The 27,179-nt window shown below is 44.9% G+C and overlaps 1 pseudogene; it reads left to right on the forward strand.

Moving 5' to 3' along the window:
- LOC122043587 overlaps window positions 1-26,314 on the forward strand; it is a 40,016-nt pseudogene extending 13,702 nt beyond the window's left edge.
- Window positions 26,315-27,179: the final 865 nt, after the last annotated feature.

The following is a 27,179-nucleotide window of genomic DNA, read 5'->3' on the forward strand; positions in this document are numbered from 1 at the left end:
TTGAACACTAAAATCCAACTCCTAAACCCTAAAGTTTAAATCTAATCGGCTTAACTCAGGAGCTAAAAGAAATAAATTTTAAAAAATAAATCTAATACAAGATGGGCACCTATATATATATCGTTCGCGGTGGAACAGTCCACAACTCTTTTGTCGGGCTCATAAATTAGGATAGCGAAAATTGTCGACAGAATAACTTTTCCCTCGGTATATATTTACTGACGGAACTAGTTATTCCATCGGTAAATGTACCGACGGAACAGTAATTCGGTCAGAGTATAATTTTCCGACGAATTTTACACCGACACTTTATTTTCCGTCGGTGAATGCCTCTACCAACAGAACTACGACGGAATATTCCGTCGGTAATGCTGTTTTTTTGTAGTGGAACAGTCCACAACTGTGTTGTCGAGCGCATAGAATTGATCCAGACACCCCAATTAAATTACATGTGTTATTTTTTTTTTAAGCTCCGAGTTTAAACTAATTAGATTTTACCTTTAGTGTCTATATATGTTAAATTATAATGTTCAAATTAAACAAAATTAGATACTCACGGGTATAATATATATATATATATATATAGGATATTTTTTTTAGCTCCGATTTATGGATTTTTTTTAATTTTAAAAAATAAAAAAAATTGAGATGCCTTGATCAATTCCAGGTGCCTCTACCAATCAGGCACGGACGATCGCATAACATACTATACACACACGGATGCAAGCCTAGGCGACATTCGTGGGCAGCACATAGAATCAACGAAATATGAATTTTTTTAGCTCCACTTATGTCAATAAGAGTTGGTCTTTTGAGTGTAGGATTTGGATTATAGTATTAAGCATAACAAAAAATTAAATTTAAAAAACAAATTGGATACTCAAGAGATGTGCAGAGTACGGTATGCAGAATATCAAAATTGTATTTATAGTGTTTTGTTATCATGCACACCCATGTATACGCAAATCATGATCATTTAGGGTGTGTTTTGTTGGAAGTATTCTTGATAACCTTGGTTATCGATCCAAGATCATCAACGAAAACCTGTTAAAAAATAATGTTCACTTTTTTAACCTAAACTTTAAAAAAAAATTAACACTATTGTATGTTCATGAATTTCTCATAAATGAGTAGCTAGAATAATAAAATTATATATAAAGAGTTTTATTACTTTCACATACAAAATAAAAAACATAAACTAATAAAATATTTTATGGAGATGTGGGGTATCGATCCCCATATCTCTTGCATGCTAAGCGAGCGCTCTACCATCTGAGCTACATCCCCATTAATAAGTTTTAATGTATATTCTCAAATATCATTACAAAATTAGTTCGTCTCGTAGATTGATGAATTTAGTGAACCACACCTCGGACTCTCACCGTTATGGCGATTCTTCGGTTCCAACGGCACCTCGTCGTATAACTCTTCCTCATCTCTGCCGCTGCCCTCGCGCTCCTTTGGGTTGCCTTCTCCTCTGCGATCCCTGCTTCCTCCGCGTCGTCGAGGGAAGCCGCCAAGGCGGTGGTGGAGAGCAAGTACTTGTATTGGGGCGACCGCATTGATTGCCCCGGAAAGCACTGCGACACCAAGAGTCCAGCCTCTGATGCACCCTCCAAGAAGCCCTCTTCCTCGGAAGGTCCTATCAATTTCTCTTCTGGTCTACTACCTTGCTTTAATATTCCATCACTATTGTTGATGAGTGGCTCATATTTGGATGAAGGGATATCATGGAAGAAAAATCTGTTAAGATTTTTCGTAATAAAATTCTGTTAAGATTTTATATAACAGAATTTTGTTATGTTTTTCATAACAAATTCTGTTACGATTTTACCGGGTCTGGGGGTTTAGCAGTATTTATAGGGATCATTGTAAACCCATTGTAGATGAGACAACACAAGAATCATTAGATGTGATTCTCTTGTGTAGAAGAGAATTCTAATAAAGTTTCGGCCATTTTGTGGAGTAGGCAAGTCGCCGAACCACGGTAACTCTTTTTCTTTCTCTTCTTCTTCTCCTTCCTGGTGTTTGCTCTCTTTTGTGCGTCTTTGTCTTGTTGTTCCGCGCGATCTCTTTTCTCTCTTCCTCTTCTTCCGCGGTTCAGAAAGGTTGAGAGGTATTGCCCTCTCTTTGCACAACAATTGGTATCAGAGCTCCAGGTTTTTGGCAGATTTCTTCAACATGTCGGGGACGACTTCTGCGAAGTTTGATATGGTGAAGTTTGACGGAACCGGAAACTTTGGATTATGGCAGAGAAGGGTCAAGGACTTGTTGGTGCAACAAGGCATGGTGAAGGCGCTAGGAGAAAGAAAACCGGAAAGCATGGAGAAATCAGATTGGGAAGAACTTCAGGCGAAGGCAGTAGCAACAATCAGGCTTTGTCTTACGGATGACGTGATGTACCATGTCATGGACGAGGAGTCACCGGTGACAGTTTGGCAAAAGCTGGAAAGCCGGTACATGTCAAAATCATTGACAAACAAGCTGTATCTCAAGCAGAAATTATTCGGGCTGAAGATGACAGAAGGAACCGATCTGAGCCAGCACATCAACGTATTCAACCAGATTGTAAGTGATCTGAAGCGGATTGATGTGAAGATCGAAGACGAAGACAAGGCGCTGATGTTGTTGAATTCTCTACCTTCATCTCCTACGTACGAGAATTTGGTTACTACTTTGATGTGGGGTAAGGAAACTCTCAAATTGGAGGAGATCACAAGTGCGTTGCTAGGTTTTCACCAAAGGAAGAAAACAAGCGATGAAATTTCTCAAGGAGAAGGACTTGTGGTAAATAGCAACCAAGAGCGTGGTAGGAGCAAATCTCGACATGGATATGACAACAACAACAAGACTCGTTCTAAGTCGAGAAGGAAGAAGGTGATCACGTGCTACAAATGTGGAGGTAAAGGTCATATCAAGAGAAATTGTCCAGAGATAAAGAAATATGTTGCAGAGAACAAAAGTAGTTCGGTAAAGTCTGCAAACATAGTTGAAGAAGAAAATTCAGAAAGCGGTGATGGAGATATGCTATCAGTTATGTCAAGTTCGGAGCAGCTGACGGATGCATGGATTTTAGACTCTGCATGTTCATATCACATGACTCCAAACAAGGATTGGTTTGACACCTATAGGGCAGTGGATTATGGTTCAGTGTTGATGGGAAACGATGCATCATGCAAGGTTATCGGCATAGGGAATGTCAGAATCAAGATGTTTGATGGTGTGATCAGAACTTTATGTGATGTCAGATATATACCAGAGCTAAGGAAGAACTTGATCTCACTAGGCACACTGGATGGTATTGGTTGTAATTACAAATCAGTGAGCGGGGTGATGAAAGTCAGCAAGGGAGCTCTGATGGTAATGAAAGGACAAAAGGTAGCAGGAAACATCTACAAGTTGATAGGGACTACAGTTGTAGGTGGAGTCGCCTCGGTGGAGTCTGAATCAGATAGTACTGTCTTGTGGCATATGCGGCTAGAGCATATGGGTGAACGTGGGATGCTAGAACTTCACAAGAGAGATTTGTTGAAGGGTGTCAAAACGTGAAAGCTTGAATTTTGCAAATTCTGTGTTCTTGGGAAACAGAGCAAAGTGCAATTTAAGACGGCAAAAAACAAGATGGAGGGGATTCTGGACTACGTACATACGGATCTCTGGGGACCGACCAGTGTAGCATCACGTGGAGGGCACTTGTATTTTGTGAGTTTTACTGATGATTTCTCACGAAAGGTATGGGTATACTTTATGCGTCACAAGTCAGAAACTTTTGCAAAGTTTAAATTGTGGAAAACTGAAGTAGAGAACCAGACCGGAAGGAAGATCAAATGCCTTAGGTCAGATAATGGGACTGAGTACACAGATTCAAAGTTTCAGGAATTCTGTGAGCAGCATGGGATAATGAGGCACTTCTCGGTTCGCAGGACACCTCAGCAGAATGGGGTAGCGGAAAGGTTGAACAGGACAATCATTGAGAAGGCAAGATGTCTCAGGCTGAATGCAGGGCTTGTAAAGAATTTCTGGGCGGAAGCAGTTAATATGGCATGTTATCTCATTAATAGATCACCAAGGGCAGCACTAGAAGGTAAAGTATCAGAGGAAGTATGGACAGGGAATCAAGTAGAATACTCTCATCTTCAAGTTTTTGAATGTCCAGTCTATATGCACATATCTAGTGAGGAAAGATCAAAGCTGGATGCAAAGTCAAAGCAATGCATTTTTCTGGGCTATCAGAAAGGAGTTAAAGGCTTCAAGCTTTGGGATCCTAAGGCAAACAAGGTGGTGATCAGCAGAGATGTGGTGTTTGATGAGAAAGCTATGTTACAACGTACTCAGGAAGAAGGAAAGGAAACACCACAAAGCAACAAAGAGAAAGATATTGTGCAGGTGGAGCTAGAGACTCATGACTTCGATGATTCTAGCTCAGAGCACATGGAGCATCGCACTATAGCTAGTGGTAGAACGAGACGAGTCGTAAAACCACCCACTAGATACGGATTCGAAGACTTGGTATCTTATGCACTTACCACTAGTAGCGGAGACCCTACATCTTTTCAGGAGGCAATACATAGCTCTGAGAAGGACAGGTGGACGGGTGTTATGGCAGAGGAGATGGAGTCGTTGCATAAGAACCAAACGTGGGATCTAGTGGAACTTCCTGAAGGAGAGAAAGCTATAGGGTGCAAGTGGATATTCAAGAAGAAAGAAGCAATGTCAGAGGGAGAAGAAGTGAAGTTTAAGGCTCGGTTGGTAGCAAAGGGTATTCACAAAGAAAGGGGATTGACTATGAAGAAATTTTCTCTCCAGTGGTAAGACATACGTCAATTAGAGCGGTATTGGCTTTGGTGGCACATCACGATTTGTATTTGGAGCAAATGGATGTGAAGACGGCATTTCTTCATGGAAATTTGGAGGAGCAGATTTTTATGTCACAACCTGAGGGATTTAGTCAGTCCGGACAAGAGCAGTTGGTTTGTAAGTTGAAGAAATCGCTCTATGGACTGAAACAATCTCCTAGGCAATGGTACAAACGTTTTGATTCATACATGATTCAAAACGGATATAGGAGATGCGAGTATGACTACTGCATATATGTGAAGGGCCTTGAAGATGAATCACTGATTTTCTTACTACTATACGTAGATGACATGCTCATTGTTGCGAAGAAGATGAGAGAGGTTGACAAATTGAAGAGGCTACTGAGCAAGGAATTTGACATGAAAGATTTGGGAGAGGCCAAGAAGATTCTTGGGATGGAGATTCACAGGAATAGAGTTGCAGGGAGATTATGGTTGTCTCAACGTAGCTATGTGGAGAAGGTGTTGGATAGGTTCAACATGAAGAATGCAAAGTCGGTGAGCACACCCCTGGCGCATCACTTCAAGTTATCCAGTACACAGTGTCCAAAGACGGATGACGAGATCCAAGAGATGTCAAAGGTTCCTTATGCCAGTGCAGTTGGTTGTCTGATGTATGCCATGGTTTGCATGAGACCAGATTTGGCGCAAGCAGTTAGTATGGTAAGCAAGTTTCTCTCAAATCCTGGTCGACCACATTGGGATGCAGTGAAATGGATTTTCAGATACTTGAGAAATACAACTAATTATGGCATCATGTTCAGTAGACAATCGGAATATCCTTTAGTTGCTGGGTACGTAGATGCAGACTATGCAGGAGATTTAGATAACAGGAGGTCTACTACAGGATACGTATTCACTGTGGCAGGAGGACCTATTTGTTGGAAATCTATGATACAATCTATTGTTGCATTGTCTACTATGGAATCCGAGTACATGGCAGCAGCTGAAGCAGCGAAGGAAGCTTTATGGCTTACAGGGTTGGTCAGAGAACTGGGTGTTCAGCAAGGTGGAGTCAAGTTGTTATGCGATAGTCAGAGTGCTATCTATTTGGCGAAGAATCAGGTGTATCATGCGAGAACCAAACACATTGATGTGAGGTTTCACAAGATCAGAGAGTTGATTGCTTCCGGGGAAATTCAACTTGAGAAGGTTCACACTGCAGACAATGCTGCAGATATGCTGACAAAGCCAGTGACCACAGAGAAGTTTAAGCATTGCTTGAACTTGATCCATATCTCTAGATCCTAGAGGAAGGACGCCCAGACCCAAAGATCCAGATGGAGTTTTGTCCAGATATTCGTATTCTTCGAAGGGGTGAATATTCGCCAAGGTGGAGATTGTTGACGAGTGGCTCATATTTGGATGAAGGGATATCATGGAAGAAAAATCTGTTAAGATTTTTCGTAATAAAATTCTGTTAAGATTTTATATAACAGAATTTTGTTATGTTTTTCATAACAAATTCTGTTACGATTTTACCGGGTCTGGGGGTTTAGCAGTATTTATAGGGATCATTGTAAACCCATTGTAGATGAGACAACACAAGAATCATTAGATGTGATTCTCTTGTGTAGAAGAGAATTCTAATAAAGCTTCGGCCGTTTTGTGGAGTAGGCAAGTCGCCGAACCACGGTAACTCTTTTTTTTTCTCTTCTTCTTCTCCTTCCTGGTGTTTGCTCTCTTTTGTGCGTCTTTGTCTTGTTGTTCCGCGCGATCTCTTTTCTCTCTTCCTCTTCTTCCGCGGTTCAGAAAGGTTGAGAGGTATTGCCCTCTCTTTGCACAACAACTATTGTGGATGATCTTCTTTGATTCGTTGAATTGGAATTAAGAACACTCCAAGTTTCTGGGATTATGAAGATTTGCCTTTGAGCATTTGATTTGGGTGTTAAAGTTCATTCCTTGCGTATAAAAAATTTGTAGGAAGAATTCTAGATGGAGGAATTAATTAATAGTTGTTTTGTACTGACATTATGCTTGTTTAAAAAATTTGCAGAGTATTTGTGATGCCTTCTAGAATGTGCATCAATCCAACACATAACAAGAAGGGGATCCTGCACCAAAGCGGAAATCCAAATACAGATGGAATGTAAAATTACTCAACTCCTGTTACATTATTTGATAAGTCACAGACATTATTTTTGTGTTTTTCTAAAACTTTAATGAAGCATTGTGCAAATTGTTCCTTTTTTATTTAATCAATAGCGGGTAAACTTATGCTCATATACTCTTTCATGTAGCTTTCTGCATCTTTCCCCTGGATCATATACTCTTTCTGATAGGTTGTGCAGTGGGTTCCATTCCACTTTGTCTAATGTATGTTTTGTTAATATTTAATTTCTTTAGCAATTTGACATAGCTAGATTGTCACTTTGATATCAAATCTACTTGTAACTTGAAAGATATGCACATTCCTCTCTATATTTAAAATCGAATGAAAATTGTGCAGCTGTTTTCGTGTTTTAGTTAGACTAAGAGACTGGAATCTGAGCCAGTCTTTTTGTGCAAGATACCTTAATTTTTTAGTGTATAGTGAATTTAAGAATATTAGAGATGTCATTTCAATGACTCGTATGAAACCTTGTATGGCTTTTTGTTTGAAATGCTTTCATTTATCAAGCTCCCTTTGAATATCTTCTTCATCAAATGCACTTTCTAGATTCATTATCCTTTTCTCTTTATCTTTCAATTAGTGTCCTGGGCCAATTTTCTTTTAGGAATTCTTATCCCGACTATGCTTTATGTGCTTGTCTTTACATTTTTGCACTGATATCGGTTCAATCAATGCAATTGGTTATGGTCACTTGATTTTTTTAGTTGGGCTACAAGTTCTTCTTCTCTTGATTCTTTATAGGATTTGGATCTCATTTCAAGTAAAATAGGAGTGATTTCGGACAACTCAAAGGCATGGTCACACATATTGTCAACAAATTCGAAATTAAGAAGAAAAGGAGTGATTCACGTGAATGGAGTTAGCAGGAGTGATCTCAACGAAAATAATCACTACTCCAATGTGCTACTAATTAACCGCACTGCGAGTCCTCTTGCATGGTAAGTAATCCGCACATGAAATTTTCTTTATTTCCCAAGATGTCGCCATGGTTAAATGGTCCGATACTTTGCTAGGTGATCTTTGAATCTTCAAGCTCTAGTCTTGACCATGATGAACATCCAGGTTTATGGAGTGCAAGGATCAAACCAATCACAGCTCTGTTTTGCTACTGATCCGGCGGTAAGAACAGGGACCCCCCTCTGAGAGAATTCAACGCCACGTGAAGTTAAAGGGTCAAACGGCCGACCGGAAAAGGGGAGACCGGTCGGCCGAACGGAGTCTCAGCGGAATCAAACCCGACGGGGAGTCGGGTCTCCAATGCTCATGGGGAACAAGGTCGCCGGGCCGATCGGGGAGCCCACTCGGCTGAAGGCATAAAGTAGCATTACTGTGAACAGTCAGCAGAGTACACGACCGGGAATCTCCCGAGCGGACCAGCACATACGACCGGCCGGACGTGAGGAGACTGCCGACCGGCCAGACGCTCGGCATGGGTAAGAAGAGACAAAAGGACAAGGGAACATCTTCTGACAGCGGGTATGCTCAACGACCAGGTCATACGCAGGATCTTACGACAGAGGGTTCCGCTGTCCCATCAGAGATGTGCTCGGACTGTAGCAGTATGGTGTCAGGTAATCTCTTCTGATATACCCATACTGAGGTATGGTTAGAGGACACGTATTCGCCTCGGTATGTGTGCGTGAGCCTCTTCACAGCTCTATATAAGGGGCCTCACACTTCGCCAGAGGTACGCATTCGCCCTTATTCGAAGCCACTTGCCTCTTGCCTGACTTGAGCGTCGGAGGGTCGTCGCCGGGAACCCCTTCCCGGCCCGACTTCTTTGCAGGTTCGCTGAAGACTCGTGCGACCGGTCTGAGATCCACGTCAGCAGTTCGGAGGCCGCCACGTGCCCAGCGTCCGTTGAGTCAGCATTCGGACAGGATCAATTTGGTGTCGTCTGTGGAAACGCACCTGCATCCGAGCGGACGCAATGGACGAAGCTGGACGACCGCACTCGGTGATGCTCTCCATAGAGGAGTTCGACGCTCTGATCGAGACAAGAACAGCTAAGCTTGTGGAACAACAAAGGCAGAAGTCGCAAGCCGAGCGGATTGAGCAGCAAGCGACATCAGCATCAGGGGGACGAGCGGAAGCACCGCATGCCACGGTTCCATTTCATCGGGCCCTATTCCGCACGCCTCCTGAAGCCGCAGCAGGTAATCGTGATCGAGAATTTTCATCAGATGAAGTACCAATACGAGACAACAGAAAAGGCAAGGCCCCCCGAGCGGACGCCTCCCCCGAGCGGATCAACCATCAATTCTCAGAGGCCAACCTGTGGGACCCTCTGCCAAAGCACTATGTGCCCCCGGCGATCGGTGAATACAATGGAACCACCGACCCGGACGATCATTTGGGTAAGTTCGACAACACAGCTACCTTCATCAATACACAGATGGAGTGAAGTGTCGGGTTTTCCTTACCACCCTCTCGGGATCGGCTCAACGGTGGTTTCGGAGGCTGCCTGACAGTTTCAAAGACTTCCGCACAACCTTCCTCCACCACTTTGCAAGCAGTCGACGTTATCAGAAAACAAGTGTCAGCCTGTTCGCCATCAAGCAAGAGCCCAGAGAGCCACTCAGAGCTTATATCCAGCGATTCAACCAGGTGGCCATGGACATTCCAACGGCCACCTCAGAGACAATGATGAACGCATTTACGCAAGGCCTCGTGGACGGTGACTTCTTCCGTTCGCTCATTCGGAAGCCACCCCGAGACTACGATCATATGTTACACCGGGCCAATGAATACATCAACGTGAAGGAAGCCCAAGCGGCCTGAAGAAAAGAGGTTCCAACTGAGCGGCCAGCCCCTGCCGAGCGGAAGGCTGTCACTCGCCAGGAGCCACCCAGAGGACCGCGGGCCGAAGCAGTCCTCTCTCACCATGTGAGGTCCCATGTCCAAGAGGTAGCTGCTGAGCGTCCCAAACCAAAGAAAAAGGTATGGACCCCCATGTTCTGCTCATTCCATCGGACCGACACGCATAACACAAGAGATTGCCGAAACCTTCCTATGATCGCTCACCCCGTTCCCCGGAGTGGACGCCGTCGATCGCCATCATCTGACAGGCGACAGCGACATCATGAAGCCGATCGGATGGTATCCGACCGATGACAAAGACAGATTCCCGAGCGGCATCATACTCCGAGGCGTGAGGACAATCCCCGGAGGCCTAGGGAGCAGCCTAGGACGTCCACGCGGGAAGAAGAAAATAGAAGTAATACTTCCCGAGGCAAAATCAACATTATCGCTGGCGGACCGACCGGAGGTGACTCCAACAGAGCAAGGAAAGCAAGCGTCAGGCAGCTTCAGATCCACGCGGTCAGCTACAGCCAAGAACGGGTGAGCGGGTCCGAAATCAGTTTCAGACCCAGGGACTTGGAGGGAGTTGAAGTGCCACATGACGACGCTCTCCTCATCAAAGCGGTAATAGCTAACTACACTATTCACCACGTTTTCATTGGTACAGGAAGCTTGGTCAATATTATATTCAAAAAGGCCTTCGACGAACTACAAATTGATCGAGCCGAGCTGCTGCCCATGACAACCCCCCTCTATGGGTTTACGGGCAATGAGGTTCTGCCGGTCGGACAGGTCTAACTGGCTATTTCGCTGGGAGAAGAGCCGCTCAGGAGGACGCGAACGGCAAACTTCGTAGTGGTCGACTCTCCCTCAGCATACAATGTTATCTTGGGGCGACCGGCGCTCAGCGAGTTCCGAGCGGCCGTCTCCACCTTCCACCAGAAAATCAAGTTCCCGGTGGAAGATAAAGTGGGAGAAGTGTGAGGAGACCAGCTGGCAGCTCGGCGATGCTACGTCGAGATGGTCCGAGCTAAACTAAATTCTGCTCGGAAGGCGCCACGGATCGAGGTAAACGCCATAACCGAGAAACCGCCCTCTTTGGTGTATGAAGAAAAAGAGGAAGTACAGATTCACCCGACCCGATCGAAGGCCACCACATTCATTGCGGTCGATCTGGAGGCGAGCCAGAAAGAGGAAGTGATCAAATGCCTCCAGAGAAACTGTGATGTCTTCGTTTGGTCGACGCACGAGCTGCCCAGAATTTCACCAAGTATAGCGTAGCACGCGCTCCATGTCCGACCGGACGCACGACCGGTGAAGCAAAGGAAGAGAGACTTCAGCGCTGAACAAAATGCTATCATCCGGGCGGAGGTCGAGAAGCTCCTGGAAGCCGGCCACATACACGAGGTCCTGTTCCCGAGCTGGCTGGCGAACGTGGTACTAGTCTCCAAGCCGGGCAACAAGTGGAGAGTGTGCATTGATTTTCGCGATCTCAATAAAGCATGCCCAAAGGATTTTTATCCTCTGCCCCGAATTGATCAACTGGTGGACTCCACAGCCGGCTGCGAGTTGATATGCATGCTCGACACCTATCAGGGCTACCATCAAGTGTCGCTCGCCCGAGAAGATCAAGAGAAGGTCAGCTTCGTTACAGCAGACGTCACTTACTGCTACAATGTGATGCTGTTCGGACTGAAGAACGCGGGGGCAACCTACCAGCGCTTAATGAACAAAGTGTTCAAGGAGCAAATCGGACGCAATTTGGAAGTGTACGTGGACGATATTCTCATCAAGTCCGTCCGATCGGCCGATCTCTTTAAAGACATGGAGGAGACTTTCCGAACGCTGAGGAAGTATGGAGTTAAGCTGAATCCTGGGAAGTGTCTGTTCGGGGCAAAAGGCGGGCATTTCCTGGGCTACATAGTGACCAAGCGGGGCATCGAGGCAAATCCCAGCAAGGTGAAAGCACTACAAGATATGCCGCCCCCAAGAAATCTGAGGGAAGTACAGCGCTTGACCGGTCAGATAATAGCATTGTCCATATTCATCTCAAAGACAGCTGATCGGAGCCTCCCGTTTTTCAAAATCTTGCGCAAAGCCACTAAGTTTCATTGGGATGAAGATTGCGATCGGGCGTTTGAAGAACTGAAGGCATATCTGAACTCTCTGCCTGTGCTAGCCAAGCCAGCTGTGGGTGAGCCGCCCTGTATTTACTTATCTTCGACCGAGCAAGTAGTAGGCTCGGCATTAGTGAGGGCGAGCGGAGAAGAACCCGTGTATTTCTTAAGCCATATTTTAAAAGACACTGAATCTCGCTACACTGGACTCGAGAAGCTGGCTTTTGCTTTGGTCCTCGCCGCTCGGAGACTTCGCCCCTATTTCTTGGCACACACTATCATCGTCCGGACAAATAGCCCTTTGGGAAGAGTGCTGTTGAACTCAGAAGCGTCCGAATGGCTCATCAAATGGACAACAGAGTTGAGCGAATTTGAATTTGACATTCAGTATCAACCTCGCTCGGCGATAAAGGCGCAGTCCTTGGCGGATTTTATCACCGAAGTGCAAAGGCCAGAGCCCGAAGCTATGTGGAAAATATTTGTGGACGGATCATCCACTCGGCTCGGGAGCAGGATTGGCGTGCTATTACTCTCTCCCCAAGAAGAAAGGATGCACTTATCCACTACAAAAATAGTTGCGAATAATGACTGAATATTCCGTCGGCATTCTGTCGGTAAATGAGCTTTCCGACGGAATACCGAAGGAATTTTTGATATCGGGAAGAATTGGGTCGGGGCTCAATTTACCGACGGAAAATATATTCAGTCGGAATTTACCGACGGAATGTATGAATTCCGTCGGTATACGTTAACGACAGAAAACTCACCCGTCGGCAAAGGGCAAACGGCGTGTAACGGAGCTTACCGACTAAACCATATTCCGTCGGTAAATCACCGACGGAATCCAATATTCCGTCGGGAATCACCGACGGAAATTTAAATTTCCGTCGGTGATTACCGACGGAATATTGGATTCCGTCGGTGATTCCCGACGGAATATTGGATTCCGTCGATAATCACCGACGGAATTTAAATTTCCGTCAGTGATTACCGACGGAATTAACATTTCCGTCGGCAATGTATCGTAAATACCCTGATGCAGTTCGATAGATTACCGACAGAATGTGAAATTCCGTCGGTAATTTCCAGTAAAAATTTTGAAATGTCTGCTCTGCATTTCCCTCTTATCATATATACAATTTTTATACAATAAAAACCATCACAAACAATGGTAACACAAACACAAATCATATATAATCACAATACACACAATCAACAACCAACACAACATACAATATGCTCACAAACAAATGATAAAACTGTTTTAAAAACAATACAAAACATACTAACATGTGGTCATATCTCCAAAATTCAATACAAAATAAAACATAACCAAATATCAAGTACTGACAATCACAAACATCCAAAAGTACTGACAAGTCAACGTCAAATACAAAATATCCAAACTTATCATGATACATCACCTACACATATATCCAAATATAATCCTGTAAAAGTCAAATATAAGATATTATAATCAGACTGAATAGATATAAATGTAATATATAACTCAAGAATTGTAATATATAACTAATTTTGCATGTAATAAAATACCTGTATTATATTGTAGATATCCAATGATAATACGGTGGTGAATGTATCAATATGGACTCCTGCAAAATGCAATACAATTTAAGATAAATATCTAAATTTGTTAAGTATCTGAAACCTAATAAGAATCTGAAATTGTAATGGCTACTCTATCTTATAAGAGATAAGGAATCAATGAATCACATTCAAGCATAGGGGAAAGCAAGATGGATGCAACATGCTCATGGTAGTATGAGCTTTATTTTCAGCATGCATTTGGTATTTGGAATATGAAAATACACTAGACGAAACAAAAACTTAGAAGTGCCCAGCAGACATACAATAGTGCAGGAACAAATGATGAGAAGAGAGCAATATAGCAACAAACTGAAAGTTGAAAGTGCACTGTGGGAAAAGATGAGAAGTAGATGGAATGCACAACTCATGCTTTATCTAAAAATGAAACTTAAGTTGTACACTGCACATGAGTAGAACATGAGAAGAAAAATTAAAAATACAATAAAGGAACATTAGAATAAGACAAATGACAGAAAAAAAATAATAAAGTAAATAAGAATGAAATTAAAAATAAACTTGAACAAGTAAAAAATAGAGGACTAGAAAAAACATTAAAAAAATAAGGTAGATGATAAAAAAAATAAAAAAAAAATTATAACAAAAGCAATACAAAAATAATTAAAATAAAGGATGAAAAAGTATGGTGAATTAATAAGAAAAAAATCAAACATATTAGAGAAGAACAAGAGAAAGAGACTAAGCAAAAGTTGTGAGAAGTGTTTTTATAGAAATGTTCATTCTTAATAGTTAATACTAGAATTTAAAAATATAAATAATTAATCCAAATGGTTATGCAATGGTTATGAGAAATTTTATGATGGAGAAAGTAAACCAGATGTAGTACCAGCAATGCAGACTCTTTCTTTAAATTTTTTTGTAATGTATGTGGATACTCGATGGTCGTCAGGAGTAAATCTGCATATAAACAATTTTAAAACATAAGCTATATGTTTAGAAAAAGAACATGAATTACTAATAATGAAAAAATACTTATGACTCTCCAACAACCCTAAGAACTATAGATCCATGAAGTGGTGGTGTTGGATGATCTGCCATGAGATATATATCTACAAAATGACATTACAACACATCATAATAAAGTTTACAAACATGATAATGCGAAACAAGTTACATTTCATAGGAAGAAGAATCTCTAGTACTATGAGATTTCAGCAAAGAGCAATTAAAATTTTGATAAGCCGTTCCTTTATCTTGCCAGAAAACTTGCAGGGTTAATATGATTTGGTTCTGATATCAATTAAAGATTATCTAATCAAGAATTAGAAGTAATGATAAATGTGGTTCCAGGGACCCTAACCTTCACTTTGTCGAATCACCGACACTGGCACCTCCTGAAGTTCAGATTGACTTGGCTGCACAGCAACAATATGTTCAATTATATGTTTCTGTCTAAAATTTTGTTTCCCTATCTACATTGTGATTCCAAGAACTTTTTGATTATTGCTTGCGATATTAAGTTTGGTTTTTATATTTTTGGAGGTTTCTTGGATTTTTTTTGTAGGTGGATGATGATAAATGTATACATTCAATTGCCATATACTCAACTTAGGTTTGCTTATGTTATACAACATAGAGAATGATCCATATGAACTCATTATAGGACCAAATTTACATTGTTATTATTGGCAGATCTGGTTTTCTATTACAAAAAAATTGACTTAGATGTGCAAGTAGTTGATGATCCTTGTTTGTGTAATAAGTAGATAACTGTTGCATCCATGAACTGGCATGTTCTTTGTGCAAACATCAATTGTAATAGCATATCGTTTGATTTATGCCCAATGAAAATAGGGCCCTGCGGCGCCGCCGACCTGCAGTGAACAGGGCCCTGCGGCGCTGGCCAGCAGTAAGCAGGCGCCAACGGTGGACGGCTGCCGCGAGTAGGCGCCTGGGGAGCAGCCACCGGCGGAGCACACGCCTGGGGAGAAGGCGTCGACGTAGCAGGCGGCGTGCGCGTCAAACAGAAGAGAAGAGGGAGGAGAGGAGCATACCAGAGTCGTCTGTTGCTGATCACCGAGAACGGGAGAGGACATGAGGCTAGACGCCGAGATCGCCGGTTGCCGAACGCCGAGGATGCGGAGAGGAGAGGAGAATGAGTTCGCGCGGAGAGGAAAGTCGCACCGTGCCCTAATTTTTACTCTGTTTTACCGACGGAATTCAATTCCGTCGGTAATTACCGACGGAATCACAATTTCGTCGGTAATTACTGACGGAATGTTACAATCCGTCAGTAACCCCTAACACTAATCGGAGCAGCCGAATACTGGTATTTACCGACGGATTTAATATTTCGTCGGTAAACATCAATACCCGAACCCGTTAAAAGATTTGTCGACTAAATATTATATTCAGTCGGTAAATACTGACTGAAATATATATTCAGTCGGAATATTACCGACTGAATTAAATTCAGTCGGAATATTACCGACTGAATTAAATTCAGTCGATAAATACCGATTGAATTAACTTCAGTCGATAAACACCGACTGAATTAAATTTCAGTCGGTATTTCCCGACTGAATTAAATTCAGTCGGTAATGTCGTCGGTATTTACAGGTTTTTTTGTAGTGATCCGTCCGGCTGGATTACAGAGCCACGAATAATGAAGCGGAGTATGAGGCGCTCATAGCCGGATTGCAGGCCGCCCGGCATGTAGGGGTCGGTCGGGTAATACTTCATTCAGACTCTCAGCTTGCCGCCCAGCAGCTCTCAGGCACTTTTGAGATTAACAACGCTTGGCTCAAACACTATGCTGAAGCCTTCGAAAAGCTCAAGACCAATTTCAGAGAAGTCATTATCCAGAAGATACCCCGAGCGGAAAACCAGGCGGCAGATGAGTTAGCCAAACTCGCAAGTTCGATAACGCCGATCGTCATCTAGCAGCCAATTGAACAAGTATCTTTGGTGGCACACGTCGACCGGATGGAGGGCCTCGCGTTTCCGAGCAATTGGAGGACAACCATCATAGAGTTCCTGCGTTCAGGTGCGACACCGTCCGATCGGGAGGCTGCCCAGCTATTAAGAAGGAAAGCCGGTCGGTTCACACTCATTGGAGACCAACTCTACAAGAAGGATTTCTCCCGCCCGCTTTTGAAATGTGTGAGCTCGGAAGACGCGGCGTACATCCTCCAAGAAGTGCATCAAGGATCGTGCGGAGGGCATCCGGGCGGACGATCACTGTCTAGGAAGATCCTGCTGGCCGGATACTATTGGTCAACCCTGCAAGCAGAAGCCGCTCGAACCGTTGCAACGTGCCTTTCCTGTCAGAGGTATCACAACTTCTCCCACCGACCAGCGGAGGAAATGAAAGTAGCTACTGTATCCTGTCCGTTCGATCAGTGGGGAATGGATATTGTGGGTCCATTTCCTATGGCAACCGGACAACGGAAGTTTCTACTAGTGGCGGTCGACTACTTTTCCAAATGGGTGGAGGCCGAGCCACTAGCCAAGATCACCAAGCAGATGGTCAAGAAGTTTATCTGGCAGCATATAATCTGTCGTTTCGGCATCCCTCGCCGGCTCGTATCTAATAACGGACGGCAGTTCTCCGGGAAGCAGCTCGAAGACTGGTGCAAAAGTTATGGCATTGAACAACACTTTACTTCCGTGGCGTATCCCCAAAGCAACGGCCAAGCGGAAGTAACCAACAGAGAAATCCTTAGAATTCTTCGGGCTCGACTTGAGCACATGGGAGGAAGCTGAGTGGACGAGCTGCCAGGCGTTTTATGGGCTATCCGCACGACCCCAAAGGAAGGAACAGGCGTCACGCCGTTCCATTTAGTGTACGGCGGCGAAGCTGTTATCCCAATTGAAGTTGGTGTGGAGTCCGTCCGGATCCAGCACTATGATGATGACAATGCCGAGCGGAGGAACATGGAGTTGGACTTGATCGATGAAGACCGAGACAAGGCGGTCGTCCGGCTGATGGCGTACCGACAGCGGATGAAGTAAAATTACAACCATCGCGTAATCCCCTGAGCATTCAAGGTCGGCGACCTAGTGTGGAAGAAAGTAAAACCGGTCGGGGACATGGGCAAGCTGGAGGCTCCTTGGGTGGGCCCCTTCAAAGTCATTGAAAAGCTCCGCTCGGGTGCTTATTATTTGGAGGATGAAGACGGACGGCGGCTGGATCGACCATGGAGCGCGAATCATCTCCAGCCATACCGAGCTGGGTGAGAGGTGCGCTGATGTAATTTTATATATGTTTTGGTCGCCTATGTCCTTGTAATGCAGGAAGCAAAATGATATAAGATGGCAAATATCTCCGCCGAACAGCTGTGTTAAAATTAGTCTTAAAGGCCGTCGAGCTCCGACGTTAAAAATCGAGAGTCGAGCCGGCGACTATAAACCCTCCGAGCGGAAGACCGTCGAGCTCCGACGTTAAAAATCGAGAGTCGAGCCGGCGACTATAAACCCTCCGAGCGGAAGACCGTCGAGCTCCGACGTTAAAAATCGAGAGTCGAGCCGGCGACTATAAACCCTCTGAGCTGAAGACCGTCGAGTTCCGACGTTAAATATCGAGAGTCGAGCCGGCGACTATAAACCCTCCGAGCGGAAGACCGTTGAGCTCCGATGTTAAAAATCGAGAGTCGAGCCGGCGACTATAAACCCTCCGAGCGGAAGACCGTCGAGCTCCGACGTTAAATATCGAGAGTCGAGCCGGCGACTATAAACCCTCCGATCGGAAGACCGTCGAGCTTTGGCGTTAAAAATCGAGAGTTGAACCGGCGACTATAAACCCTCCGAGCGGAAGACCGTCGAGCTCTGACGTTAAAAATCGAGAGTCGAGCCGGCGACTATAAACCCTCTGACCGGACGAAGGCAATATAGATAGGACTTGTGAGCAAGTACCCAAAAATACTCGCCGTCAACACCCTTTGACCATCTATACTCGCCGATCGGCCAAGTACCCAAAAGTACTTAGTCAACATCCAGCGAACAACCTCTTCTGTCGAAACAAGATATATTCATCCGAGTGGACTAGCTACACAAAATACTTCGTAAAAATCCCTTTCGAACACAAGAAAGGTGGCAGGAAAGGCGAATAACGAGGAGAATTAAGGAAATACAAACAACGGTAGTTGGAAATCCGAGCGGCCAGCATACATACTGATTAATAAGTGAAAAAGCAAGCGGAAGGATGGCATTTAAGACATTAAGGCCGAGCGCCTGAATTACAAAAAAGTGATCGTTTTTAGCCGAGCGGCTAGATTACATATAAACTTCTATTCTAAATACTCGTAGAGATCCTTCGGGATGTTGTTGAGGAGTGTTGCCTGGTCCTGAGCGGGGATAACGGCGGAATCGGGAAGTTTCCCTTTGGACTTCAAATATTCTGTCGTGGCATTCATGGCAAGTTCAAAGGCCATGTACATGCGCTCGTAAACTTTCTCCGAAAATTCGGCCGAGCGGATGTAATTCTGTCTCAGGGCGGCGACCCGACTTGGCTCGGCCTCTTGATATTCTTTAAGTGCAGCTCGGGAAGCATCGGCAGCTGCCTGATGTTCTTGTAAAATAGCCTCGAGTTTCGTCACCTCATCCGAGCGGGCAGTCTTCTTGTTGGCCAGTTGGTCCATCAACTCTTTAACTTTTTGCTCCAGCCCCCGAGCCTCTACGTTCTTCTTCTCCAGATCGGAGATAGCCGTTTTCTTCCGCTCGGTGGCCAGGCTTATCTTGCGATCCAGTGATTTGTTCAGGCGATCAAGTTCAGCCAGATTGTGCGCTTGGTCGGCCGTCTTCTTCCGCTCGGCCTCCAGTAAATCTTGAGTCTTTTTGAGCTCTTTTTGCAGCTCGGCGTAGGATGGACCTTGTGAGCCGGAAGGGCCGCCCGGAGCCTTCAACCTCTTTAATTCTGCGCCCACCATCGCCAGACGACTGCAAACGGCGATCTCCTCCACCCATCTCTAGCACGAGCAAAGTTGTTAGTCGCCGGTCGGAAAGAATGCGTAAAGGACTTGAGAAAACAAACTTACCCCAGTGGCCTGTTGCATGTGGCTGTTGGCCAGATTACTGAGGGGAATCATTGCGACGCGTGCCCGAGCGTCGGCCCACATTTCAGCTAAGGGCCCTTTCATTGTGATCAGGTGCTCGGGCGTTGTTGGCCGATCGGCTTCGGGCATTAGTTCCCCGGTGGGGAGATGCAGGGAAACTCGGATGGTGTGACGCCGATCGGGCGTTGTCTGGGCGGAAGTCGGGGAAGGATCAGAGGTCAGCGCCGAAAACTGCGACAAAATCGCTGAACGTTGGACTTTGCGGGGAGCAGGTGGAAGGGCGCTGATCGGAACGGCCTTAAGGGGGTCCGCAGACGCGTCTAGTTGGGAGGGCGTCCGATCGGAGGAGATCGCCTCTACCGCCACTTTGTGGCGAGAAGCGAAGGTGGTCCGCTCGGATGGATGGACCGCAGATGTAGCTGAGCGGAGTGGCGTTTCCGCTCGGCGCCTCTTTTGTCGGAGGGGGCGCTCTTCCTCTTGAGCCGAGCCCTCCTCTCGAACAGAAGGCTCTTGACTAGCAGTTGCGCCAGCCGCTGGCTCCGGGAGAGAAGCCTGGGTGGCCGACTCCCTAGCATTTGTCCCGCTCTCCCCCTCATTAGAGCCGACCGACTGGATGCCGAGCGTCTCCATTTCTTTAGCCGCCGCGGCTTCGAGCGCCGCCGCCTTCCTCTTCAAAATGCCAGCCATCATCGACTCTATGACAATGTTCGCTGCAAAGGAAAATAGAGAAAATCAGTTAGCAATTAAAACGAATGCACAAAGTAAAATTCTTACCGAAGCCGCTCGGAAGGGGGGTCCTGATCGGACTCAGACCGAATATATACATCAACCCTTCAGGCAGGAATTTGTTGATGTCAAACGTCAGACCGGCCAGCATGTTGGCGGCATGAAGATAGTCCGGTCGGGTTTTGAACCTTTTGAGCTCTGGTGAGGTTGGTGGTCCGATCTGCCACTTCGTTAGGAAGGGGGCCCGCTCAGGCATACGAAGGTAGAAGTAGAATTCTTTTTAATGCTTATTGGAAGAAGGAAGTTTATTGAAGAAAACTAAACCGGGCTGAGCCTGGAACATATATGTGCCCAGCTCGGACTGTTTAGGGTAATAAAAATAATAGAAAACCTCCGGTCGGAGGGGGATGTGGTGGATTTTGAACAGGACAACGCCGCCGCATAAAAGGCGGAAAGTATTGGGGACTAGGCTTCCGAGTGGAATGCCGAAAAATTGCAGACTTCAACGATGAAAGGATGAATGGGAAATCGCAGACCGGCTGTAAACTGGTCGCGGAAAACACAAAAGGCTCCGCGCGGCGGTTTGTGAGGCCGAGCGGAGGAAGTGGGTAAGATAATTTCGAAGTCAGATGGGATGTCAAAATTATCCATCAAAATATCGGCGTCGCGCCGATCGAAGCGCGACTCCATGGTAGTATACCATGGGCCGAGGGATTGGTCTAGAGGTTGGGAGGAGCTAGCCATTGGCCGAGCGGACGAAATCAAAAAAAGGCAAAGGTGGAGGATAGGAGAAAGAAGATAGCAAACGAAAAGAGGCCCCGAGGATCGAAACTCGGAAAAGAGAGGCAACGAAAACACAAGAACCAGAGATAGAACAGAAAAAGGGCCTTACAGAGAAGAAGGAGGATCGACGAAGAACGTGGGATCACCGGAAAGGGAGAATCGAAGTCGCCAGAGCACTGAAACGCCGAAGCTTCTGGGCACGCGAGAGCAGAAATGCGACGAAGGTGGAGAAAGCGAAGGCTTTATAGGGTTGAGCCCGAGCAGCCTCCACCGTCGGATTCAGGTCGCAAGAACCGAAGCACGCATCAGGCCGTCCATTTCAAATCGCCTCGGTCTTATCGCCTGCGACGCCGCCGCCGTACGATGACGACAGCAATGCCACGTGGCATTCCACCACGGGAGAGCATTTAATGAGCGCCTTATCGAGGAATAGAGCGCGTGCTTTGCCTTAATGACGGAGATTGGCACGAATTAGGAGGAGATCCGAGGGATGGTGGCGTTGACTGAGGTCGTAGTTAGCACCACATCGGCCGAGCGGAGTATGGTTTCTTGGATGAGCCGCTCGGCGAAACAATCGTCCGGTCAGTCGGACTAATCGCCTCCTTCGACTAGACTTGAATGGGAGGTAAGTGATCCGGAGGTAAGAATAGGGACCCCCCTCTAAGGGAAGTCAACGCCACGTGAAGTTAAAGGGTCAAACGACCGACCGGAAAAGGGGAGACCGGTCGACCGAACGGAGTCTCAGCGGAATCAAACCCGACGGGGAGTCGGGTCTCCGACGCTCATGGGGAACAGGGTCGCCGGGCCAATCGGGGAGCCCACTCGGCCGAAGGCATAAAGTAGCATTACTGTGAACAGTCAGCAGAGCACACGACCGGGAATCACCCGAGCGGACCAGCACATACGACCGGCCGGACGTGAGGAGACTGCCGACCGGCCGGACGCTCGGCATGGGGTAAGAAGAGACAAAAGGACAAGGGAACATCTTCTGACAGCGGGTATGCTCAACGACCAAGCCGTACGCAGGATCTTACGATAGAGGGTCCCGCTGTCCCATCAGAGATGTGCTCGGACTGTAGCAGTATGGTGTCAGGTAAGCTCTTCTGACATACCCATACTGAGGTATGGTTAGAGGACACGTATTCGCCTCGGTATGTGTGCGTGAGCCTCTTCACAGCTCTATATAAGGGGCCTCACACTTCGCCGGAGGTATGCATTCTCCCTTATTCGAAGCCACTTGCATTTCCTCTTGCCTGACTTGAGCGTCGGAGGGTCGTCGTCGGGAACCCCTTCCCGGCCCGACTTCTTTGCAGGTTCGCCGAAGACTCATGCGACCGGTCTGAGATCCACGTCAGCAGTTCGGAGAGCGCCACATGCCCAGCGTCCGTTGAGTCAGCATTCGGACAGGATCTGCTACCACATGATTTTCTTCCTACGATGGCTGCCAAAAGACTAAGGAATGTAGCAGATAAGGTATTGGTTCTCCAAATTTGTTATTTGACTTGCAAAATAGCTAATAACTATCTCATAATACAAGTAAAATATCTTTCAAGAGAAATTCACTTTTTGTTAGGGTTGTGATGTTTTATGACACAAACCCTTTTAGAGAAATTCACTTTTTTTGTCACGCCCCAGAGGAGTCCCTGTCCGAGAAAATTTCGGCAGCATCTCCTCTGTACGGTGGACAATCTGACACTTTCTACAAGCACTAAATACCTCAGCCACATGCGGCTGGAATAATAACAACAAAATAAACCATCACCACGCAGTTTATATAAGTAAACAGAAAGATAATACCCTGACTCGAAATCCACCCTACTCCACTACACTCGTAAAGCTCAAATCCGACGAACTCACCTCTTCTGCCGTCCAGGCAGGCATGTAGTAGAATAAAATCCAAATCATACCAAAAATCCATCAACATCTCAAAATCCATACAAAGTCCAAGTATCCAAACAAACCAAGTCTATAACATAGTCAAAAAGAAAACAAACAAAACCAGTAGATCCGTAAGTCTTCGGGTCTTCAGGGGACCAGCAACTAGAACTCTCTCCTGACAGCATCATCCTGAAATATAACAACAATGGAGGCGGGGTGAGTCCAACACTCAGCAGGTACAGTTGATATGCAAAGTAAAGAAATAACATCTAGCACTAATCATGCGTACAGTCTCCAGATAAAGATAAAGGTAAATGCAAACCGAAGAAGACAGGAGAGAATCTGTACTAACCAGGACCAGGTATAAGGACAAACAGTCCGAAAGGTATAGAAGACCTGTATGCATGTCAAACATAGGTATCCAAACAATATGCAGCATATAAATGCAACAATCACAATCACAAACAATAAATGCATCATGCATATGATGCCAATGTCATGGTCACCCCTGACGCCAGTCAGCCAACTCACTACATAAGTGGGACCAAGTGGGTAGGACTGTGACTACCGTGCACTCCGCAACACTACTCCTGATGAGTGATCGAGTGGACGGGATGCTGTCAGAGTACATACATACTCCTACCCCAAATCATAAATGTGGGAGCGCAATGCTCTCATCTCCCGATACACTATGACGGGGAGGAATCTCTAACGTGCTACACGCTGCGTCACACTACCCCTGAGCGGATCAACGGAGCACCGGAAGAGTCAAACTGACGTGCTACCACGCTGTGTCACGCTACCCATGAACGTCACAACGGAGCACCGAACAGTGATGAAAACTGGCAAAGTGCTCGACAATAATGGAGCAATCTATCGCACAGCATGCGATCATGCAAATGGTGCATGTCACTAAGCATGGTAATATACTAAACCAACCTCTGGGCATATAACAATGGGCACCATAGTGAATAGATCAAATCAAGACATACTGATCAAAAAGGTATCAAACCTAGGTCCTGAACATGTGAAACATGGTTATATCACTACCCATGAGCATGATAGATAGGGTACAAGATCAATACGAGATGCAAACAAACAATCAATCAAACAGGTAACATGTATTGGGCAGTGATTAACCGAAACAAATAGGAAACACAATTAATGTAACATATTATTTTCATTACTAAGCATATCAAAGACAATAAGTCAAAAGTACCCGCCTCCAATAGAAAAGTCCAGTTGGATCCAAATCGGACGTCGAGATACTCGTCTCGCGTCAAAGTCCTGAAATACCAATACACAGATATTTTATTTAGCTAAAATTCAAATAAATTGCTAAATAAAATTCTCAACACAATTTAGGGCAAAACCCTGAGTCATAATCATCGACCTACCTAATTTAACACATATAATTTAGTTACTCAACATATATTAAATAACTAAATCAAACTACTCACTCAATTAGGAAAACCCTAATTATTGATCAACCTTAACTGATAATCAATTAACTTATCCACATTAAGACCTAAATCCACAAACATTAAACCCAAAAACCTTACCTTTCACTGATCTCCTAGTTCAATCTGTATCACCAACTCCTGCAACCATTCTAACCAACATCTATAACGAAAATAAAAACCCTAAACCTTACCTAAATTTCCAATCCCAGTGACTGCGGGTGAGAGGTTGCTTGGCTGCTAGAATTTGATCAGAGTCGAAGGTAGAATCTAGGGCACAAGTGCAGCACAGTGAGCATAGAGGAATATCTAAGCCCAAATCATAACTGAGATCAACACTCACCTTCAAGGTCACCACATAGCAACGAAATGCTCTCCAAGATCGCAGCTAGGGCAGAGGAAAGATTGGCCGGAGCTAGGGCACGGGGTGGCCGGCAGTGGCGCCGACTCTGTCCGGTGCGGCGACGACACTCTGCAAAGGAAGAGGCGTCGGCGGTGTGGCTTAGATCCACCGCACAGTGGTCGGCGTTCGCTCTAGGGCACAGCTGGGCGGAGGGGAAGTGGGGTTCGGCTCGGTAGAGAAGAGAAGGAAAGGGGTGCGCGGCGGTGGAGAATCGGCTGTCGCTGCACTTCTTCGTGCGGGAAGAAATAACTCGGCCGGCGGCAGCGTCGGTAGAGAAGAAGATGATCGGGGTAGCTCGGTGCGTCGCCGGCGGCTAGGGCACAGGGGAAGGAGGTCGGCGTCGGCAGAGGAGAAGAAGAGATAGGAGAAGAGAGGCGTCGGCGCCGGGCGAGAGGGCTTGGCTTCACAAATAAGAGGAGAGGAGAGGAATTGAAACAGAATAAAAGGAGAAGAAGGGCGCGGGCGGTTAGGGCAAGGAGGAGAACGGCTCAGTGTCGAGGAGAAGATGTGAACGGCGACAACCAAAAACGAAGAAAAAGAAAATAAATAAAGAAAAAGGAATTAAGAAATTCCATTTTTCCTCATTTAAATAGGGTAGCCAAAACATGCTTTTCCAGACCCTATTTTTGTCCCCGTTAACTCGTCCGTACGAGCTCCGAAAAATTCCCGAAAAATTACCGAAAATTCCAGAAAATTTTCTTATTAAGATTCGCCTATTTTCCGGTATTTTACATTTTTCATGAGCTCTGATGTTTCTATGACATTCAAATGAATAATTGGTGTTGGACTCGTGTGACTCTTTCTTAGTTTCATTGCTCTACTTGCCACAAAAGTCTTGCAAACGTGTGACATGAGAACATTTGATGAATTTGTTCTTGTGGCAGATAAATGATGCATATTGAGATACCACTGGAGAATTTCTTCAACGCATATGGATAACTTTTCATTCTTGTTATTATTATAGAATGCAATAAGATTTAGTAGATTCATAAAATATGACAAGAATGAACTTTGATTACAACCCTCCTACTTCCATGTGTCTATCAATCTCTTAATCTATTTTCAAAGTGTTGTTTCTGTCATTCATAAGAATCTCTCTATTCTTTAAATTTATAATTTCTGGAATTTATGCTTTGTCTATCGAAATAAATAAACTTCTTTGCTTCATCTATTCGTGCAGCCTCTTGCAACGGTAAAATTGTTGTTTTGTGACCAAAAGGTCACGGATTCGAATCCTGAAAACAACCTCTTGCAAAAAAAATAAGATAAGGCTGCATACAATGGATCCTTCCTCGAGACCCCGCATAAAGGGAGCTTCGTGCACCGGACTACTTTTTGTTTTTTTTTTTTGCTTCATCTATTCGTGCACTTCTGCATTGGATATATGTTGGTTTTTGTATGTGAGTGCAAACTTTGTAACAGGTACAATTTGGCATGCTCATCAAACTTTACAAACATATTCGACTCGGTGGTCGAGAACAACTATCAGCTTTTTATGGTAAAAAGATTGATTTTGGCAAGTGCCGAAACATATGTGAAAACTTACAAGGAAGATGAAGATGATCTGAGTCTAATAAATGACCCAAAGAATAACAATAAGAACTGTCAAATCCCTGTTTATACCATAGATAATGAGGGAATTGATCGATAGATTCAAGATTTGGCAAATATTCAGATATATGGTCGAACAATAAATGCGTGGGAATGGACTGCTTTAAACATCTAACAAATTGAGTTCGCAGGTGGATTTCTTATCATTTTCATACGGTTAGAGAAGATTTCTAGTGATTGACTTGTATCTAAAATGTTTTTGTTTTAGTTCTTGTAATGCTGGTTGAAAAATCAAAATGATTGAGACAATAAGGGTTTTAGATGTGATGATATTGGTTCTACATCTTCCCAATGTTGTCTTGTAATGTTAAGCTAGTCTTAAAAATAATTAACCAGGCTGAGTAACGTCGAGCATGGGATGACCGATCCGGTCCCACGAAAGTTTTCCACCGGACACCAAGGTAAATCGGGAAGGGCTCGCAGCGGGCAACCTAGAAGCCCAACATCTTTTAGTTGTGTGCCCCATTTAGAGGAAAAATTCCTGCAAATTTGCCATAGCTGGGGCTCGAACCGTGGGTGCCTGGGTGATAACTTAGATGCCCTACCACTGCACCATAGCCTCGGAGGCTCTATGATTAGGTTGATTGAACACTAATGGCGATGGGATAAATCTCGTGACTCAAAAGTATTCTTCAACATTGCAAATATATACATTCATAAAAAATTATTAAATCATACTTCATAACTCAAATCCTCGCTATAATATTCCTATCAAATTAACTTACTTTTAGGGTGCAAATCTTAGATTTGTCAGTATCAATACAATAAAAAATGTATGATTTGAGCGAACCAATTCAAGACGCGATAAGGC

Source organism: Zingiber officinale, chromosome 2A (assembly GCF_018446385.1).
Source record: "Zingiber officinale cultivar Zhangliang chromosome 2A, Zo_v1.1, whole genome shotgun sequence".
NCBI classification, from domain to species: domain Eukaryota; kingdom Viridiplantae; phylum Streptophyta; class Magnoliopsida; order Zingiberales; family Zingiberaceae; genus Zingiber; species Zingiber officinale.